The sequence below is a fragment of the Onychostruthus taczanowskii genome, unplaced genomic scaffold (genome assembly GCF_017590055.1).
Source record: "Onychostruthus taczanowskii isolate IOZ18803 unplaced genomic scaffold, ASM1759005v1 scaffold37, whole genome shotgun sequence".
In the NCBI taxonomy this organism is placed as follows: Eukaryota; Metazoa; Chordata; class Aves; order Passeriformes; family Passeridae; genus Onychostruthus; species Onychostruthus taczanowskii.
The window spans coordinates 5211043-5233427 of NW_024501126.1; the positions used below are offsets into that span (position 1 = coordinate 5211043).

The 22385-nt window shown below is 38.2% G+C and overlaps 1 protein-coding gene across 1 annotated transcript in view; it reads left to right on the forward strand.

Annotated features, from left to right (window-relative positions):
- ADCY2 (adenylate cyclase 2) overlaps positions 1 to 22385 on the forward strand; it is a 206987-nt gene that overhangs the window by 41308 nt on the left and 143294 nt on the right. The window lies entirely within an intron of this gene.

The following is a 22385-nucleotide window of genomic DNA, read 5'->3' on the forward strand; positions in this document are numbered from 1 at the left end:
GTGCTTGGGAATGGAAAGTTTGAGAAGTAATCAGGATGTGGAAAAAGAGCCTGGTCTTTTCATGAGAAAAAACACCTTTCAAAAACCATCTGGGACCATTTTCTCTTCTAAATCAAGTGTCACCCTCTAGAAGAAGTCTTTTTTTCAGAGGACAGCTTTACTACGTGATGCTAGTGCAGCTGTACTGCCATGCACAGGAAAAACTGTGGGATGGATGAAAGGCCCTGTTGAATTCCATACCCTGCAAAAGAGCAACCCTGCTATGCCATAGCATTGTTTATCTGTGTCCCTCCTTTCACAAAACAGTGCAAACATAGAGAATTGCGTCAAAAAGAGAAGATGATGCCATGAAGCATGTCAAACCAAACTACTCCATGGTAGTGATTTGTCTTCAAAAACAAATCAGCACACTTTCTTTCTTGTGTTTTTTTTTTTTTTTTTTAATTTTTTTAATTGCCCTAAGTTCTAGGTAATACCTTATCTCAGGGGTGGAAGAAGAGGAATATTTGCATTGGAATGAATTTGATCTTGGCAGAGATGAATATTGCTGGCAGAATGAGCATTTCTGAATGCTGCATCTTACCTCCTTATACCTGGAAGATATATATATATAAGGCAGCAATCTGAGAATGGAGGAGCAGTAGCATTTTGCATTACCAATCTTCTTTTGAGGACAGTTACAGTGACATTTCATTAACATCTAGGACTACTGAAATATTTTGATACTTCTCTTAAGAAAGCATTTTACCAGAGTTGTACAACTGGATTCTTGCATATCAGTAGCAGTAGGCAGCTGTGCTAGTGTCAGTAATGCCAGCACTCACAAGGTCAGCAAATGAGAAGAACAGTTGGATTGTCCAGGGGATCCTTTTCACTCCCATGAGTAGTGTCTTCTTTCAGCAGTACAGATGCACTAAAATATTCTTGCAGCCCTCACAAGATGACTTCCCTGAAAGGGCAGTCTTGGGAGGTTGTCCGCTAGTTTTCCTTGCATACATTAGCTTGGGGATGTGCTATGAAGGAGGAGGACTGAGGGCTCAGGGAGGTGAGTTTTACTGCTGCTGAAATGTAAATACACCACTGAACTGCCAGCATTGGGATGTTGCTGTGCTTATTCGCCCTGAGGAAAGAAAATTATCACATTAATGAAGGTGGAGTGATGACCCTCAAGCATATTTAGCTCTCCTCCTTCTGTCTTCTTCTCTGTTAACTCCTTAAGGCTCCTTAAATCTCCAGTCTTGCACTTAGTAGGAGGTGGTCTTTTTTTTTCTGCACACTTCAACCACAGGTTTTAATAGGGCTTCTGTATTATTTAGGCTTGTTGGCTTTTTTGAACAGGGAAGTATGTCATAGAGCAGACAAAATAGACTAGAAATGCTATAGCAGTGTATTCTTGTCACTATTCTCATTCTTGTCTGTTTATCTAGTAAATGGGGTCCTGGAGAAAGACAAGAAAAAGAAAAAGATGTTTGAGTTTGTTTGAGCAGTACAGCCGCTCAATTCAAAGCCACGTTTAACCAACTGGACACTGTAACACCTGTCCTAAAGAAGCCTTTGAAGAAGTAAGTCACTGTGAAAGAGTTTAAATGAGAACAGGAAAGAAACCACATTATGTGCTGCTGGTAACTAATCATCCTGCAGTGTGGCTTTCACTGGAAGTATTTTCGATTGTTACAGATGACCCTGTGTTCTGAGAACAGTGCCTTTGTTTATCCTTGCTTCACAAATCCAGAAATAAGGAAGTAAGTAAAGGAGAACAGTATTGAGAAGGGGGTAGCAGAGAGAATGCTGCAGAGCTGAATTTACTGTTCCTAGGGAATTTCAGCTACATTTCTAGCATTCTGCCTTACATTAATTCTTCAGAGTCAAAACCAACTTTCTTTAAGATTTCAAGGGGTGTAAATTAAAAATTCACGACTCAAAGGGCCAATCTTAAATGATTTGAATGTTCTTGTAAAAAGTTAGGTTTGATGGTGGAAAATTAAAAGAAGAATCCTTTCATTAAAAGTAGAATCTGTTTCAGGCCTTTGTTTGACATATGGGCTAGCATTTCAAGATCATATTTTTATTGAGTTGAGATGTGGGTCCACATTTAAAGTGGACACTTTAAATCAAAAAGCCATTTACTATCCCCATTAAAAAATAGCGACCATTGATTTACACATTTAATAAAAGGAAAGTAACTAAGACATCAGTTGGTAGCTAAGGAAATGGGATGAAATCTGAGACAGTTTTCTGGCAGTACATTAATTATTATTTTTCCATAACCCCCCCAGAGGGTGGAATTATTGACACATCAGGAGGTGTGAAGTGTTTTATTTCTAAGGTCAGTTGACCTACTTGTTTGTCTAAAGGAAGTGCTTAAAGCAGCACATATTAGGTTTTCCAAGGAAAGCATTTAAAAGAACAATGCCATTTAAAAAAAAAGTTTGAAATTATTTTCTTAGTTTATTATTGATGTAATCAAACAGACTTAGTTTTGTAAACAATGAAATTTTTATTTGGCATTTCATTTCCTTATTTACTAAGTTCAAAAGGAAAATTTGAAAATCAGTTTGACTTTTGCTTGTTTTAATAACTCATTTTAGTTTCTGAACAAAGAAGGTCACACTTGGGAGTATTTCACCTTGAAAAGTTAAAATATTTTTTAAGTTTCTTACAGCATTAGTGGGTACTTGTCATAATTACTGAGCTACATGAATGAGACCCGTGGCTTTGCACTTGGCTCTGCTTAGCTTTCCTTAGTCTTTTCTTAACAATGATGGTCTTGTTGTACTTATTTCTGCTCTGTAAATCTGTAATATGGGTTTTCCTATATGGAATGGTTCATTTGGCAGTGAGACTAGCTTGCGTGATCCAGCAGGAGGAGCTTTTTGTTACGACTGAGAAGCAAATACAACCAGAGCCCAGGAGCCTCAGTGGAGCACAGCTGTGGGGCAGACTTTGGCCTGCCCAGCCATTCAGTTTTTAGCTTTTCTGCAATTCAAGGCATAAAAGTGTGGGAAAGGGAAATGTTCCAAAATACTGGGGTTTAATAATTTTTCTTTAATTAAGTAGCATTAGGAATATGTAGCAATATTTGTTAGCTTTGTTCAGTCTTGTAATTAAATTATTATCACTCTTTGTTTTCCATTTCTGGCCTTGAAGGAAGGCTTTGTGTCCTGTTTAGATTTCATTTCACTGTACTCTGATAGTGCATGCAGAGGTATCTGTGTTGCAGCATATTTAGAAGAGTAGGCATTTTTTGTGGTAGACAGTTCTGCCTAGTACTGACAGCTGTGTAATTCTAATAGGTTTGTGTGGGGAAGTGCTCAAGAAACTTTAATCAACTTCCTTAGAAATAAATTCAAACATTAGCAGAGGTATAGAGTCCTATAAATATGTATTTGCACGTTTAATGGTTTACAAATCAGAAGTTACATGCAAATGATGTCAGAATTTTTTTTTTTCCACAAGCAGCAAGATAACAATAACCATAATTTCAAAGAGAGCATTTTGGGGAAGCATATGGGGATACATGGCATGGACTTATAGCAAAGGCTGTGGGATTCTTTGTCCTGGTCATAGTGGGGTCCAGATAGCTCTGAAACCAGGGTGAGCACCCTGTTGTGTGCCACACACTGAAATGGCTGCAGGTGCTGGGGGAGAGGCAGGCAGAGAGATGATCTTGGGGAGATAACGGAAGGGAAAAGCTGCCGACAGCACAGATGGCTGGAAGGAGACTCTGGAAGGAGACACTCCATCAAACATGGGCATCCTTCTGAAGCATGAAATCATGACAGAATGGTTTGGATTGGAAGGGACCTTAAAGAAGATCTAGTTCCAGGCCCTCTGCCTTTGGCAGAGACGCCTTCCATTAGACCAGCTTGCTCAGAGCTCCATCTATGCTGTCCTTAAACACCTTCAGAGATGTGGCACCCACAGCTTCTCTGGGCATCCTGTTCCAGTGTCTCACCACCCTCACAGAAAAGAATCTTCTCTTAAAATCCATTTTAAATCTACACTCTGTCAGTCTAAGAAGAGACTGGCTGTGAGTGACCTGTGCTGGGGCACCCACACCTCTGAGGGACAGTGGCCATGGGTGGCCTGTGCCAGGGCAGTGCCGGCTCAGCACTTGGCTGTTTTTTGTTTCTCTGATAACCAAAGCAGTGATCACAAGCTGGCATTAGCTGGCACTGAATTAAGTGAAAAGCTCACAAGTGGAGATCATTTTGTCCACAACAGAATTTTGAAAAGAAGAGCTTAGGAACTAGGTAGCTCAGGTCCAATATGCTGCCATTAAAAGCATGTTTATTCTTTTTGCATTGACTGTGCCATAGTCCATTAACACTACAGCTATTTCCCAGCTACCTACTTGCTTTCATTTTCTGCAAATTATTTCACATTCTTTGCCTGGGTCTGTGGGTTTTGCCTTTATTTTTAAAGCAGAACTCACTGTTTCTAATACCCATCTGTGCTGCTGCCAGGCCATCAAAATCCCCAATTTCTTCCACAAGTCCCAAACCAGCCAGTGAGTGGAAAAGGCAAAGACATGATGTAGTCATGAAGGACAGAGAGCCTCTGGGAAGAGGGATATCTCTCTGCTTTGGAGGCTTAGAATCTTGTCTGTCTCTGTAATTATTTTTATTACATTAGCAGGCATTTGAGAATAGAGGATAGAGCATTTGGGATTAGAGAGGAGGATTTTTTTGCAGTGAACATCGTTGTCCTTCATACTCTTACCCTGAAAATGCGGAGATATTTTCTTTATATGTAGAATAAGATATCCAAACTAAAAATAGCTATTTAGCTCCCCTTGAAAAGTGAGAGTCCTGTTTTCTTAATACCAATCAGAATTTGTCTGTCCATAGCAGGACTGGATGTATTGAACCTTTGAACTGTGACTGTAGATACTGATAAAACATCTTTATAGCTCAATAAGAACTATAAAACCTGTCAGTTCTTTACTATATAAAACTTCCACTCCTGGTAGCATATGCAGAACACGCTGGATATTTTAAAGATACTTTTCTGCACAGCAGGTGAAATATTACAGTACAGATGAAACCATTTAGCATTATAAGTTACTGGAGTAATGTAGATATTGCCTTAATTTGGGGTGGATCACTGGAAGATTTACATCTCTGTGGGTTGCCTGTCAGGCTTCATGTTAGAAATTATACTGATGCTCTTCAGTCTTTTGGCAGGTCATCAGCTATTCTTTGGCTAGGTGAAACTTGACTGTTTGGCTCAGTAATGGTTTCCAAACTGAAATGGGAAGAAGTGTGAGGAGAGAAGATAGAAAATAAAGCAAGCTGAAAATGTTCAGTTCTGCAGAAACTGATGTACAGTTCATTTATTCTAGTGCCTAAATGAATAGATCTGTGGGCCCAAGGTAAAAGCACGGGAGAAATAGAAGTGCATTTAAGAAAAAAAGCACTCCCATTATATTGCAGCAGAAATGCTTTGTTGATAAAATTACACTCAGGATAATGCATGCTGTGATTTCTCATTCATGTTAGACATATAACTTAATTTTCTCCCAAATCGTAATATTTTGACTTAAAAGTTTTGGTGTCTGTTCCTCTATGTATTTGCATTCAGAAGATCTGATGATTGTGACTCTTCTAGCTGCAATTTCACCATATTGGTGATTTCTCTGAGTTTTGATTTTTTTGCACCATTGGCCAGCTACTGAAATTAGTTGAATGAGAATACTGACATATTCAAAATCAATAAATTAAAAAATCATAAAACTTTAGAAATGTGTTTTGTTTCCTGAATCCAAATCAGTTCCTAGCTTTTCAAACTTGATTCTGCTCTCATACTCTTGTATATCAAAATTAACTTTCCTGCTATCAATTAGTATAACCAGTTAAGTGACAAATAAACTTGTATTTCTTCCTTCCCCAAAAAACTTTACTATGCTGTATTTTGTATAAAAGTAAAATATGGAATAAAAAGGCTTGTTATTTAGTGAAGAGTGGCAAGTATAGTATGTGAGATGCCTGACTATCTTTTTAAGATAAGCCAAACTTGTAAAAGAGCTTGATTATAAAGTTTTAGAGGGCGTGACAGATTTGGCTTTTCATGCATGAGGATGGAAGGAGTCTTTGAACTCTTGTATTCTCTACATTTCCTAGTCCTAGTCAAACTCATCTGGATTAAATTCTGGGTTTTTTTCCCCCCATTATCTAGTATGGGAAAATCTGCCAGAGTGGGGAAGCAACAGAGGAATGGTGCCTTTTTTTTCCCTATGTGTGGGATGTGTGTTGTGAGACGAGTCGAGTTGCTGTACTCTTTTATAAAGCTTGATAGAGATAAATTGACTCTGGAGGGCATAGTTTTTGACAAACAAACCCAAACTCTCATTTGATAATACTTGATAACAGTTGATAACACTTAAGAAGAGGAAGGCAATTACTGAGAAAGAAGTACATTGTTGTAATTTTACATGATAACAGTGGAAAACTGGTATATTTCAGTAACATTCTCAGCAGTGAAAAGAACCAGCAAATTTAATTCTTTAAGCCATGAATCTCCAGGATGCAATCTGAGGGAAAATCCATGCACACATCTGTGATAATATCACTGGACATTTTACTGCTGGGCTTTGATACCAGGGGTTGGGAGGAGCTTCCAAATCGAAGAATTTGTGTGTTGGGGTGTAGAAGAGAATATAGTGTCTCATATGAAGATGTAAATGAAAATGCCCTGATCCGGAAATGAGATTTTTCTTGGCTTTTACATACACTAAAAATGTGTTAGGAATAAAAACTACAACATCTGTGGTAAAAAAGAAAATTGTAATTGCCATAAAAATAATTTCACCTAAAAATAGGTGAGGGGGGTACATAAATTATCTTTTTATTCAAGTTCTGTACAGTGATGACAAATACTGCCTGTCTTGTAAGTGTATTTGACTGTCTCTCTTTTCAGATAAGCAATGATTGTGAAAGGGGCCACTGAAAGCTCCACTTTTTATAGTGGTCTGTTTTTACATTTTATTGCTGTCATCTTTAATTCATGCTTCTTTCCATTTTTATCTAAAGCTTTCAGTAAACTATTCCTTTATGAAAAAGCTTCTTGCAGAGATGTACTGGGTGCGGAATGAGATTTGTCCATTAGTACTTCAAAGTGTAGAAAATTGCATCTCTGAGCTGTGGAGTTCTGCTTCAGATTTCTCCTGTCATATTGGCAAAATAATTACAGTGTCTGTAAGATGTGTATAATTAGAAGTTGTATTGGGAGTTCGGAAGTACTTTCATGATGTTTTAGAAGTATGAGTATGGGGATGCTGGAGTCTTGTGATACCTGATGTTCTGTGTTTCCCTTTCTTTCTAAGGACTGTCATAGCTCTGTTGCTGCTAGGGTGTGCTGGCATAGGCTGTCTTATTTCAAGGATAATGATATTTATCTAACCTGTCTGTGACTCCTTGGAGCTTATAATTGCTAAGTCACGTTCCTGACACAGTTATGCTGAATCTTAAAAGAGTAGAGTCTGTAAAATTGGGAGGTACTTAACTATCAATGGATTTGAACATCCAGTGTATTAATAATGATGCATGGCATTTTGGTGCACCTCTCTTGCTTTCATTGACACCCTTAGAATGAAAAAAACAGATGTGAATTATGATTCTAGATGCAAGGGAATAGATGAAATAAACTGAATTATCTTCATAGATACTCCAAACTTGCTGGAAGAGTCTTGGAGGTAAGGTCATTGCTCACGTGTTCCTGTGCTTATCATGAGAAGATATCTCTGCCACACCAACTCCAGCTGACCTAGTTTCCAAACATTTTGTCAAGCGTGACATTGCTTTTTACAGTCTCTGGAGTTGTACTGAGCACTGTGAGAGTGTGATTCAATATCTAATTTTTAAGGATTACCACTTTGGCAGGGGTAGGATTTGCCAGTAACCTACTAATTTCCGTAACACAATTCAGGTTAAAATAATCATAAAATAAGCAGTTTGTTTACAGAATAGGAATACAGAAAGCTATACACAATTGCAAATGTTTTTGAGATGGGATGCAACAAGTGAAGGAAGATCACACTTAGATTGAGTTATCCTTAGATTAGTCCTGAAGCTTCTCTCCTGTCTGGTTGTTTGCAGCATCCATCTAATTGTGTGCCTGGGCATCATGTTCTTATGCAGAGGAAACCTGTTCTTACGCAAGCTCTACATTTTTATTCATGGAACAGAAATTTGATCTGGACATCTATGTTTTCTTTGCATCTAATCAGGTCTACGGTTCTGTTAAGATTTACATCATCATCCTTTTGTCCTTTCTTGCCTGGATAAAGCTGTTCCTACCCGAGGGTGGAGAATTATTAAGTCCCCTCTCACTGGACCGTGCAAAGACACAGTGCTGTGTTAAATTATTAACCTACAAATTGCCAGCCTAATGTGAAGTGCAACACTCTCCTTCAGTGGTCATGGCAGTGTTTGTGCTACAGTCTTTTCAGTCTTGGAATCTTACATTGTATGGTACAGCTGTAGCTTGTCAATCTTTCTGTATCCTCTCATTTAAGTGGAATTAATACCTGTGGCTCACTGGTGTGGATTAGCCAGAGCCATTGCCAGTCTCTTTGCTGACTTTTAACCTGCCCCAACAGCTGGCACGATAATGGGTAGAAGAAAAAATACATCCCGTTGCTTCCAAAGAGCTCCCCCCTTTTCTTTCTTTCTGTCTGAAAAAAACACAAAGCAAAATAGAGGAAACATTTCCCTCTGACCTTTAGAAAGGTTTCTTGGTGCTGGTCAGATTCCTCTCTACCACTGAGCAGACAGCTGTGTATTCATTCAGAGAGAAGGGAGCTCAGTAAGAATGTATTGTTTATTGGTAATGGATAGGCTGCCTGGGAAAGAATTGCAGGATGCAGGACTGATGTCTAGTTTAATTTTTTTTTCCTCTGGCTTATTTAAATGCTCAGGGCTTTGAACTGAATGCAAGAATAGATTTGTTCACTTCACCTGTCAAGAAAGTGGCATCAAGTCCAGCAGCTTTGCAGGTGTATGGCATGGTTTTTTTTTTTTTTTTTTTTGTCTTTTTAACAATTTATTTTGTTAGTACTAAATCAGGTCAGCAGTGACTTTGGATTTGATATAGCACAGTAACTTGAAGTTGGCCAGCCCTCTCAGAAATATATGAGAATGTTGTTGTATGCCTGTATTCTTATACATGCCATGCATGGTTGCCATTGGTTTCTGTATTATGATCCTCAAACATTGAATGGAAGGTAGATTTTTAGCCATTTCTGTTACTGTGGCTGCCTCTGTGTTTGCATCTATTTCTGTGGATGTGAGCAATCAGACAGCAAAATGGGAGGGAAGATCTCTACTGTATTATTGCAATAACTGCAAGGAGTGCATTTGTACTTCAGAATTCTGATGCAGTATCTCTGTCATTGCATCCCAGCAGTATCTGCAAATTCTTGCCTTTGTTTTCCTGCTATTTTTTTTTCATGGGCAAAGTTGTTCCATTAAGTGAGAATGTATGATAATTTAGGCAGAATGTGACCATGTATTTTTTGCTATTTTGTGACACATCTAGTCTTGGCAGGTTCTTCTTGTACATTGAGTTTGTGAACTTGACTGAATTGGGTTTGAATTCAATAGTGTTTGGGGATTGGGTATTTCATTAAAGAGATTAAAAGTATTCTGCTCATTTTAGGGGAATTGCCTTGTTCTGTTCACCTGCAAAATTGAATGTCATTGTTGACAACACAAATGCTATTTCCTACTGTGAAAAGAAATATTAAAGAACAGTTTAGGGATTTATGTAATATTTCTCTGTTTAGTGTCTCTTTTAATTAATTCCACACTCCATAAAAACACATACGGTTTTGGGTAGACAAAAATAATTAATTGACATTTGTGCCCATTATATGAAGTAATCCTGAAGTAATCTGTCAGGACGTTGGACAGGATGACCTCCAGAGACTTCTTCCAACCTAAAATCGCTCAGATTCTAATAAGTGAAGAAATATACCAAATATTTCCTTGTTTAATTAGATAATTTTTCTGGATGTGTGTGGTATGCCCTACCTAGAGAGAATTTACTGTAAGAAGTTACTATTCTGATTCTTTAGGAAGTTATGAAATGCTCTCTGGGATTTTGAGTATGCTGTTTTTTTACTTTGGGGATTCAGATTTTCGTACAAGTTCCACTGAAAACTTCTGAGGAGAAAAAGCTTTGTACCATGAAAGGTGTAAAATGGACGGCGTGAAACAAGGAAGCAATGGCAGAACTTTCTGCAAAAAAACAAGTAAATTAATTGTTGACTAATTTTAATACTTACAATGCAATGAGACATGAAATCCTATGCTTGTTAAAACAGATTGGAATAACTTCTCTGTATTCATCCTACTGGGATTAATTTAACTAATCCTACAGCATCATAATGTATTTCTTTGTAATTAGAAGACAGCAACATTTTAGAGTTACAGATGGAATCACATCAGTAGTTCATGAGTAGCTGGGGCTACCTTACTTATTAAAGCAATGAAGCAATGAACTCTTTATAAAAATAATTGCAGTATTTCTAATATGAAGAACTCTGCATTTTAAATCAGGATTATAAAGATTAAGATCACCCAGTTTAAGGAAGTACTTCACTGCTGCTCTCTATTGCAAAATTACTTTAAATTTTACCTAACATTTTTTAAATAGAGATGTTACAGTAAAGTAATATCAGTCTATATGTATTTGCTTATTTACTGAGATGATATTTTATTTGATGTATTATGTTTTTCATTTCAATAATATAGTGTGTGTTTGAAATTCATGTGAGAATTTCTCACTTATTATCTGTATTATCATTTTGATTTATTTCCACGTTCCTATGTTCACAAAAAAAAAAAAAAAATTCACAAAAATATCTGGAGAGTAAGACCCAGCTACAGTATGAAAAAAAAATGTTTGAATTCAAAATGGAAAGAAGCTCACTGTGGGAAACCAGGGCTGAGGAAAGCATTTGACCTTGAACAGGACAGAGGCAGGCACTGAGAGAAGTTTGAGATGACTTTTGTTAATGATAAATCTGCCTGTCTGTCAGGTTAAATTCAAGCCTTCATATAATTTTTTGTGTAACCCCTTTCCAGTTTAATCCTCTTTCTCCTTTCAGTCTTCATGTAAAATAGGGTAAACCTCTGACAGATCTCAAGTGAAAGTTTATCTATGCTATTAAAACAGGTCAATTTTTATGAATTACCATGAAATTATTTTACCCACTTTTTTCCTTTAATTTCAATTGAAATTAAATCCCTGTAAGAGAATTAACAGCTTTGATTTATACCCTGAATCTAGGGATTAGTTTTCCCAAAAAAGGCAGTTTAAAAAATGTGGCAATGGAAAATAAATGTGTGAATACCTTCTCTCTCATTCCGTTTTGCTTGCGAGAGTGTTATGAGTAAAATATATGGAATTTTTACATGTGAAACTGGAGAAGAGGTGATGATGATTTTTATTGCCATTATCATTACCAGCTTTGGTACACGTGTCCATTCCTACATTGATGTTCAATTTTTGCATCCCACATATGTGCCTTTTGCCCTATGGAAAGGTTTGTCTGGAGCAAAAGAGAACCTGGACTGCCTCTTTTCCTACTTCCTTCCTAAGGAAGCAGCATCCAGGCTGCTAGGGATGTTGGTCCCCAGTGTTTATGTGGAGGCTGGCACATCAGTGGCCATAAAACTCTGACTACTTTCTGATGTAGAAAAAAATTATTTCTGACATTAGAAATCACTTTATAGACTTCAGAAGTTGAGGGGAAGACAACATTAAGTAAAAGATGTTCGGACAAGTTCTCATGCACAAAGATTTATTGGCAGGGTTTGTAGCTGATGGCATGTGTTGACTGTAATGGTGAAGAAAGAAAAACAAAGTAGGAAAGAGTGAGGAAAGAGAAAAGACAAACTCTTCCCAGTGGCCATCTGGGAGAAGAAGCATCAGGGGCACTCCAGATAAACATCCTTTCCTGTGTGTCACCTCTAGTTCAGTATGTGGCTCTCCCTGTGACACTTAACCCTTTTGTGGCTATTTGATTTTCTTCAGGAGCTGTTCAGACCCCCAGATGATGGATCCTGCATGAGATGCTGGTAGTGCTGACTGGAACACGCTGATGACAGTGGCTGCTGAGGTCCCTGCACGCTTGCATTTGGGTCCTCTAACATAAATCAAACCCCACTGTTAACCATGATATTTTATGAAAATCCTTCTGCTAGGATTTTCTCCTGAGGAGCTGAGAAGCCTCAGAAAAGAAATGTAAATAATTAACTATCTGATGGCTGTGGAGTGTGGTCTGGACATTGTTTACCAACAGGTGCATCTGTGATCGGTGCATGTGAGTTGTTTCTACTTAATAACCAATCAAAGATCCAGCTGTGTGGACTCCCTGCGAGTCATGAGCTTTTGTTATCATTCCTTTCTATTCCTTTCTAGCCTTCTGATCCTTTCTCTCTGTTCTTTTTAGTATAGTTCTAGTGTAGCATTTTAATATAATATCATAATCTAATAAATCACCCTTCTGAAACATGGAGTCAAGATTCTCATCTCTTCCCTCATCCTGGGACCCTCGAACAAAACCACCCCCCACAGCTGAAGAGAGGGAGGAGGGAGGGGGAGAAAAGAGGTGATACTCATGCCAGTGGCAGTCCCTTTCCATGCAATCCAGTACAGCAGCCCAAGTTGGGTTGGTGTGGCCCATGTTATGGCCCATGGGCATAACAGCCAGGGTTGCAAGTAGGAAGCTCTGAGCAATAGACTGAGGTCCCAAAGGCGCTGTGCAAGAGCAAGAGTGGTAATTTCATCCTGTGTGAAAGTCTTTGGGAAAGTTTTAGCAGATGATTTGAAAGTCTTCTTGAAAGTCAAGAGTCACAGGAAAATAGCACAGGTTTTTGAGTAAGTGCTACAAAACCTGTTTTAGTCTCATGGCAACTAAAAGTTGTGATTTTTTTTTTCCCTGACAATTTAGTTTCTCTGAACATGGTTTTGTCCACTTTTTTGATGTCTAGGCACTTCTAGACATCAGAATGTTGTTTCTAAGATTAATGAGTTTTACCAAGGAGGTGTCGGTATTGAGGTCCTATATTGGCAGCTATCCTAAGGAAGAAATTTGTTTCCTTCCATTCCCATTAACATTGTGCTACAACCACTCTGTACACTGTCACAGGATTTCATGACAGTCATCAAGAGGCTCCTTTTCTTGGCAATGTCTTGTGTTTCTTTTCTGTTTTGCCTAAAAATACATGCTTAAAATAAACCATAATTTGCAAAAAACCCATCTTGTCAGGTTATCATCTTTTTGTAAGCAGAGTCATACAAATTTACCACATTTTTCTTTTGCAGCAGTTTCTGACTTGAGCTGCTATGTGAGACTATTGATTTGTGCAAAGGAGCTCCAAGTCTCCTTTGTTCAGGCACTTCACTCATGTAAATTTTTCTACCAGATATACCCCAGCCATGACCCTTTATCACTGTCTGGTTATTTTCCCTTCATTCTGATACCTGCCACAGCAAATGTCAGCTCACCAGAGAGTGCTGCCCTTTGCTGACACTTGAATATCTCGAGGAAAGGAGGGCTTTTGATCTGTAAAGGAAATGGCTTCTCAGAGTTATCATCTGTATGCTCCTGCTTCACCTCCTCTATTTTCAAGCACGGCTCTTGGTGCGTTCTCTGACAAAAATGAAGTCAGATTTCCAAGGCTTCTCAATGTGTTGTTAAGGCTGCTCTGGTGGCTGCAATGTTCCTGTGGGTCAGTATGTCACAGGCACAGGTCTGTCAGGGCTTACACTTCCTCAGGGTTTGGGTGGTACTGGACGTGGCTATGTGATCATGCCCTGGGCTCCATTAGGAAGAGCTGTGCACTTCTTGATGGTTGAGAGAGGTGATCCTTTTTCACTGCTTGGCACTGGTGACATCAAATCTGAAGTGCTGGGTCCAGTCCTGGACTCCCCAGTGCTCAAGCAATACTCAAGTGAGTGAGTCCAGTGAGAAGCCACAAGGATGACTGAGAGACTGGAACATCCTTCATTTGAAGGCAGGATGAGAGAGCTGGGGCCGTTCAGCCTAGAGAAGAGAATGCTGGTTGGGGGTGGGGGGTGTTACCAACATGGTTTCTTTTTTCCTTGATTTTTTTTAAGGTGGGGAGAGAAGTGCATGAGCTATTCAAGAAATGCACACATGATGGATTCATACAATGTCATCATGATGCTTGATTCTCTATTCTTTTCTAATAATTGCTGTCCTTTTATTTGTCCTTTCAGCCCCTGCTATCATTCATTTCTTCAAAGAGCTATTCACAGTGAGTCTTGTATCTTTGTCAGAGGAGGTGATAACTAAGACTAATCCCACTTTTGGAAGTGTTTGGTTGAAATTCTTTTCTTCATTCCTATTTTACATTTATTGTGTTGGGTTTCATCTGCTATGGCCCAGTCACAGCAGTGTGAATCACTTCTGCAACTTTTCCCACATTTTGCTGATTTTGAATACCCTGAACAGTATTAAAACCCCATCAATCCTTGCCACATCATTGTTCCACTCCTTTTTTTAAACATTTAGGATGATACTGAATAAATTCAAGTCCTCTGAATCAGTTCTCTCAGTGTAAAAGTTGACTAATTATTTTCTGCTCTTACTTCCAATTTTTTCCTTCTACCTCAGTTCTCTGGAGCTGGCCTGGTGTATAGGAAGTATGGAAAACAACCATACATAATAATGAACTCTTATAAGATGCTGTAGTATCTTTTATTTGACCTGCTGTTCAAAAATGTCTTAGCATTACTATCTGTGGCTTTGTATACTTGTGAGCTAATATTTTGGAACATAGAAATGTACCACAATTATTGTTTAGCATGTTGTAAACATACCCTTTAGTTTTTGCCTTGATAGAGAACAGACATTTTTCATTTTATTGTTCTGCTTTTCTTTTGTTGGAATTAACAGTTTTACTTTCTCTTATAATAGTTGATAAAATTCACTCTTAGGCTTCTTTTATGTCTAACATGTAGAAAAAACTCTTTGGATCTCCTGAAGTGTGGTATATTCTTCTTCTGTGGTACTAGCTCATTTGATTTTTTAAACGTAAATTAATTGCTGTCATTGCTCATATTTTCTGTGTATGTGCAAGCATGGATTTTCACATCCTTTCTAACTAGATTAAGTTTTTATGTATTTTATGTTTCTTTCACAGTTGTGTATGTCTCTTCATAGAAACTCAGAAAATGTTTTCAACTTATGTTCTTATTCAACTACCTTAAAATTTGAGGTATCATGCTTGGGAGTTGTAAAATTACCTCCTTAGTAGTCCATGGGAAAATGGAGTTCATTGCTTTGGACTTGAGTCTGTTTACATGTACTGATAATTATTTGGATCTTTCCACTTTTAAAATGTGTTAATTTAATTGCAGTTCAGACTTCTGAATAGGATACAGGATGGTCTTAGCCAGAATTAAATACATTTGCTTTTACTTTTATGATGGCATAGAAAGACAAGGCTTTAGTTTTAATAACATGCTATAATATCTTTATCACTCTCTTTAGATTAAACAAAAAAATTTATTAAGATAGTATGAAAGAGGGTATCAGCTGTCCCTTTTAGAGAAAATGCTTGCTGTGATGATCTGGAATTGTCGCTGCAGTTCTAGGTTTTTGACCTTAATATTTAACACAGTAAAACACAGGAGGGAAAGATAACAAGGATGAACAATGAATTCACTATTTCTGATGGTTTTCACTTGTCTCATCACTGAAAAAAAAAAAACAAAGACATGGCTTATTGTCATCTGGTCCAGTTAAGAGTGAAATCATTGCCAACAGATGCCATTGTCAGGCTATATGGTGCTTTATGAAGTTGTCTTTTTGGTCACAGGGGTTTAGCACTGGTGCAGCAGAACAAATCTGTCTTCTTGACTGCTTGGACTATAATGTGGCTGAAACAAGGGTGGAAAGATACAGCAGAAAGATGAGAATTAAGTGAGGAAAGGAATGATGGTAAAAACAAGGTGTGAGGAGGGAAATTAAATTCTTTCGTTTCTGAGTGTGTTCAGGAATAATCTCAAATCTACTAGAGATGATGGTAGCTCAGTCTTTTTTGTAGCAGGAAGGACAAAAAATTGTTATGAATTGGTGGGTCACTGCTGATGTTCCTTGGGTCACTCCTTCGAAATCTCATGTCTCTCTTACTGATCCCATGCAGTGAAAGAAAAGGTTCTGTGACAGAGAAGGCAATCACACAGTAGACAGCATGCAATCAGTTTGTATCTTAATTATTTCAAATATGAATTTTCCTTCCTTTCTAGGAGTCTTTCATCTCACATTAATATGTGACTTTAGGAACACATTTGAAGGTCTCTTAAAAATTATTTTTAAATATCCATTTTAGTGCAATCAACTTGCTTTTATTCTATCCCATTTTGCTAATGGTTGTTAATTTTTTGGCAGAGGCTGTAATGACTGTTTCCTGATGACATTTAAACCCAGACCCGTGCACAAAAGAAAGGGATTATTACTTTGAGAGTTCTCTATGATCAAGAACCAGGCATGATTTACAGAGTTGTTTGCTACTTCTATGACAATTATTGGAAAATAAAACTTTATGTTTGAAAAACACTGAAGTAGTCATTTATTTTTGACATGATTTTGTGGAGTATATCTCAAACAAATCTTCCTTGTTGACTTTATTTTTGAGGTTTATGGCATACCAGGTGCTTGGGAACCATTGTTTTAATACAAATTAATATTCAGCTTCTTTTGTGTTTTATCCTGTTGTTGCTCAAAGTTCAACTTTCCTCTCCCAGTTCCCTTCTAACTAAGGAATGGTTCTACAATGCTTTCTATTCATAGTCTCACTGGGTTTTCAGTTCTTTTTCTGAATTGTCTTGCTTTATTTTAAAGTCAGGGAGGGCACTGTGTCATAACTGCTTTATCTTTTTCTTTTCCTCTGAAGCACTTTTGACTCTTAGCACCAGAACACAAGAACGTCCTGCAGGGTAAGGCCAGGGTCCATCCAGCACAGTAATGTGTCTCCAAGAATTGCAAGAGAAGCTGCTACTGAAAGGCAGCATGCCAAACTGATCACTTTGTGCCGTCAGTTTCCTTCATCCCTTGCCCACCCTCCACACGTTAGTGACATCGGTGGGTACATTTCCCTGCCCTGTTTTTTTTATTATTGGTTTATGGATAAGGTGTCCATGAATGGGTTTACTATCTTTTTGATCCTGATGGTGTAAGTTCAAGAAGGTCACTACCCACTAATTTCACCTTTTTTCAACCAACCTTCTAGTTCCATTGAGTGCCCTTTCTTCTGGCTTTTCAGTGTTTGGTGAACAACATTTCCACCTTCACTTATCCAATGCTTTCATAATTTTAGCCTTTTCATAGATGACTCAGATCAGAAGCTGATTTTCATACTCTGAATTTTTTTGTTTTATGTGGGTAGCTTGTTTTATTCTTTGAACATTGCCCAGGTAGAAGTTTGGGGGCTGGACTTCAGAATTACAATAGCAAAGAGCGTTACATATTTGCAACCTTTACACTGCAAACACAAAGATTTTAATATACAGTTTATAGCTTGTATAAATACCCTTCTGATGCCATAAAACATACATTGTATTAAACACAGTATTTGTAACTAATTTTTAAGATTCGTAGGTCGTACCAAATGTTATGAAACCTAGCTATTTCTTTAGAAAAGCTGGAGCATCTTCTGTGCAATTAGGTATACAGACAACATTTGAAATCAGTGGCTGAAATCTAAGTGTCTTTCCAAGGGAAAATGTTTCAATTAGCTGATGATTTTTGCTCCTTTTACACAGTGATGTGGAAGCTGATCTTGAAAAACCTCTGAAAGTGATCCTGTAGTGGGCTGGCTACTTAGTTTGAGTTTTTGTAGTCTTACCAGTTTAATTACAGTTATACAGTGAAAAAGCAGCACTGTTGTGGTTGTCCCAAAGAACTACAGATATTTTATTAGCTGTAGCCTCACTACTGCTGGCTGTGTCCAAAGAAGTGCTTTTCCCTAATTCATACTGAAATGGTACATTTAAATTTGCAGACCAGCTTCAGTGCCAAGGTATCGTGCTCCTCAGGGGAAAATTCTGGTCAGAGTAACATTAGCTTTAGTGAATTTTACACATGCCAAGCCTGTTATGATTAACCATCTTAACACAGTGTTAAAAAGGCTGTCTAGGTGGAAAATTGTGAGTCATTGTTGGAACATAATTTGTATAAAATGAATGATTAGTATCTTTTTTACAGTTGTTCTCAGTGCCAAAGCAGCATCCCCTGTGATACCCTGTGTGTGGAAAGACAATTTTAATTTATTAAAATTTCTACTCCACGTACTCTTTACAGTTAAGGCAACCCCACTGAGGAGTAGAAACTGGTGACACAAGGGAGACAAGGTGTCTCAGAACAGGTTGTGTCCACAAAAACCAGGAGGGATTCATGGCTTGGGTCCACTGTAGTTTGTGCCATCAGTCCAAACTAGTGACGTTTCCAATAGCAATGTCTGCCAAGCACCAAGTATTACCAACTTTATACCAGTTCTCCTAGCTGACAGTCAACAGAAAAAACTAAAGGCTGTAGTAGCCAATGTACATCTAGAGGAGCTGGGACAAAACTGCCAACATGAAAAATGCTCAGGATGGGTTTGACTTAAAGAAAGATCTACTTCTCTATCTTGTGTAGCCTGAATCTTTCCATTTTGCATGCTGAGGATGTTTAGTCATAGTTGCATTGTGTTCTGTGACAAGAATGAGTTTTTGAAAGGGTTCATGATCATCATATCTCACACCATGGTGTCATTTTACCATTTTCTGTCCAGCTCTCTCCAGTGGCATCACTGCAGCAAACTGTATGTGAACTTTTGCTGTCCTTCTGAAAGCAGCTGCACAAAATCTACAGGAAAATCATCTGTTGTGGGCCCATGCAGGCAGCTGCACTATGGCAGTGCACCGTCCTTTTAAAGGGTTGTGGAAAAGAACTGCTTATGTAGTAGATGAAAATGTGGCCCTGCTGAGGTATGGGAGAAGAAATGCAGAGAGCAGCAAAACCACTCAGAGTTTGCTAAGCTCTGACAGTCTAGAGTGATGGGCTAGAGTCCTGGATAACCTTCAATCAAAGCAGGAAATCCACATACTTGTGTGTAAGATGTTGCACCAGTGTTTACCAAAAGTGGATGCTACATGCTCTGATGCACACCATCAGTGCTCAAGCACTCCCCTCTCTGAGGTATGGATAACATAAACTCATAGATAAAGTATCTGAGGATCAAATTCCTAAAGCAGCGTAAGTTCAGATCAGGACAAAAAGCATGTTTCAACTAGGCAGTCGTATGATGACCCACATGAAAGACTGCTTCCAACATAACAGTGACAGGCCTTGTGATTGTGGCACAACTTGGTGGAACAGGCTACTTTTATTAGTGTCCAAAATAGTGCACTGCAAATTAACTCTGTGTTTACTGACAGGAACACACACCGAGTGCAGGCATGCTGTGATCATTAGCATGTGAGATAGTGGGGTCTTTCAGAGCTTGGCATCACTGCTTTTTAATGTTGGTATCAGCAATATTCTGCCAGTTCTCACAAAAGAATAATGGAAAGGGCCATTCGTGATAAAGATCAATGGTAAAGGGCAGACAGCAAAAAGGCAATGGTGATTGTTCTGCAGACTGTGACTCAGACCAAGAAGCCTGTTCCTCTTTCTACCTGCTCAAAAGCCTTTGTGTGTTAACTTCTACAATATTAAACTTAAATATACTGGCATTTTGAAATGTTTTGCAAGGTCCCAAATCTTACATACTATGTATGTCTGTGATCAGGATGAAGGGCAGAAGCATCTTATTTGAGGCTTACATGGGGAAAACACTCTTCTGCCATTGTGAAATAAAAAAGCCACCCCTGTGATAAAAGGAGCTTGCTTGGATCATTAGACTACTACCAGAAATAGGGGAAAAGCAGTGTGACAAAGAATGAAAGAGCTATTGATAGGTCACATCTCCTCCCTGTATTTTGGAGGAGACTTTCTGCCATAGTGTGACTGATAGATGTCCTGCTTTGCAACATCATTCTCATACCAGATTTCTAAACTGCAAATTTTATATTTGCATATAATGTAAGAATTGACAGGTCAATTTTTTTAAATCATGTGTTCTTTGACACAGTTCCTCTACAACCCAGCCTATTTGAATATGTAATGTCAAGAGGGGCTGAACCTCCTAAAAGTGTTCTCTGTTTGTAGTTGTTGAATGTTGAAATTATCTGTGTATTTTGACCAAAGAAAGCAGTGAGGTAATTTATAAAACAGTTGTTTACAGACATACAAGGAATTTGGAGCTGATACAGCTGATATCATTAGAAGCATTGCAAAATGTCAAAATCTTGCTCACATGCTTAGTAAGAGTAAGTCACAGTAGTCTGTTTTTGTCAAAGTTGAAAAGCAACAGCATCATACTCTGTCCACTTATATGTTTGGAAAAGTACTTAGCGTGTACTGCACAAATGGAGTGGATCCTTTAGTTTGGCTATAAAGTCAGATATCAAAAAATATGTAAGTGATATATTTTGAGACAAATCAGTTAAAGAAGAATGATTTTTTATTTTCTAACAATAAAATTTTCAGACGTATGTGAATACCACATAGGCAATGAGAAAGTTAAACTTGAAAACAACGAAACCTTGCTCACTTGAAAAATCATTGAGAATGTGAATGTTTGAAATTCTTCTTCCATGACTTAGATCTGGCATTCTTCTTCAAACTATTTTTTGATAATAAAATCAAAGAATGGTTTCTGTTGGAGGGAACTTCAAGATCATCTACTTCCAACCCTGCTGGCATGGGGAGGGCAACTTTCTTCTAGATGGGGTTTCTCAGGGCCCCATCCAGCCTGGCCTTTATCTAGAAACATATTTTAGGCAGCTGGTCTCACGTGCTAGTAGGACATTTTGCCTTTGGCACCTGTTCATCTTACACCTGTATTAGAGGACCTTTCACATCCCTTGTTGCTGCCTAACTCCTTATTTGGGTTTTCACTATATTGATGCCTGTTTTCATGACAGAAGATGTAATTGATTTAACATGATTTGTTCTCAGCAATATCACATATGCTGTTACCTATGTTTTTTTTTTTTACTTTTGGGACTTTTGATGATAAATTTCTGTATATGCATTATTATTGTCTTACTTCTAAGGAATTAAAGTGAAGCTGATGAGCTTTGCCTCTTTTCCCAGCCTTTCAAAAACACATGCTATGTTCCTCTTTTCTAGACTGCCAGAGCTTTCTACGCTTTTCCCAAATTTTAAGGCTTCCAGTTGATTCTGTCAGTATCACAGTCAATTTTTTCTCAGCTTGGACAGTTTTAAAACATCATACTGGCATAACCCTTCTCTTACTAGACCAAGTTTGTACACCCTTTTCTTTGCTGTTTGTTTTACTAACATCTGATCACTGTGAAAACCTTTAGGGAGGACTGAAACCAACCAGGTGTCAAACACTTTTTTTTTCTTGTTGTATCTGTTGGTAGATTGGTAGAGTAGAGAGGCAAAGCAAAAGCTTTGCCTTTTTCTGGCTGTATTTTCTTGTTATACCTCATTTCCTTTGTAGTCCTCTTTCATTTCATGCCTTTGAACTATTTGATTCTTGAGTGTATGGGAGAGCTGGCAGCATTGAAAAAGGTATGAGAGATCAGGAAGGAGCTGGATTGATCTTAATGGAGGGCTTGGAGAAAGATGAATGGGTAACAGAAGTGGACATCTTCTCCATCTGGTTCTGTCCCCGTGGACAGAAAAAAAAAATGCCTCCACTGTCCTACAGGGACACATACCTTAGACTTCAGTTTTGACTATGGAGTTGTCACATGCAGATGTGAGGAATGCAGACTGACACTAAGGGAAGTGAGCAGCAAATTTCTCTTGCTAACACCTGCCTGGGAGCTTTCTGTGCTCTGTGCTGTGTGTACACAACTGTTGCATGGTGAATAGGCTTGCAAGTCAACTCAAACTGGTGGAAAGCCTTACATGGAAATATAATTATATACCAGCTGGCACGTTTTCAGAATTGCTGACTTACTTATGTGTGCAAAACCTGTGTCCCAAATCTAATTACATTTTCTCAAATGTGTGGTGGGGTTTGGAACATAAGCACAGCATCAAATATATATTTTCATATGTATAGGGAAGGAATCCCTTCTGCTGTTATGGGTTGGGCTGTGCATTTGTTCCATAAGATTAGTTTGGACACTAGCACCCTTTAAAAGTAGCTAACAGGAGGTTCTGTGTATGGACTGTGATTTGCTGAATCTGTTTTTCATGACTAAATAAATGTATTACCTTAAAATGTAGTTGTTTTATGGAAATTGCTAATTTTTAGTTCATCAGGAGGTACAAATCTCTCTGTATT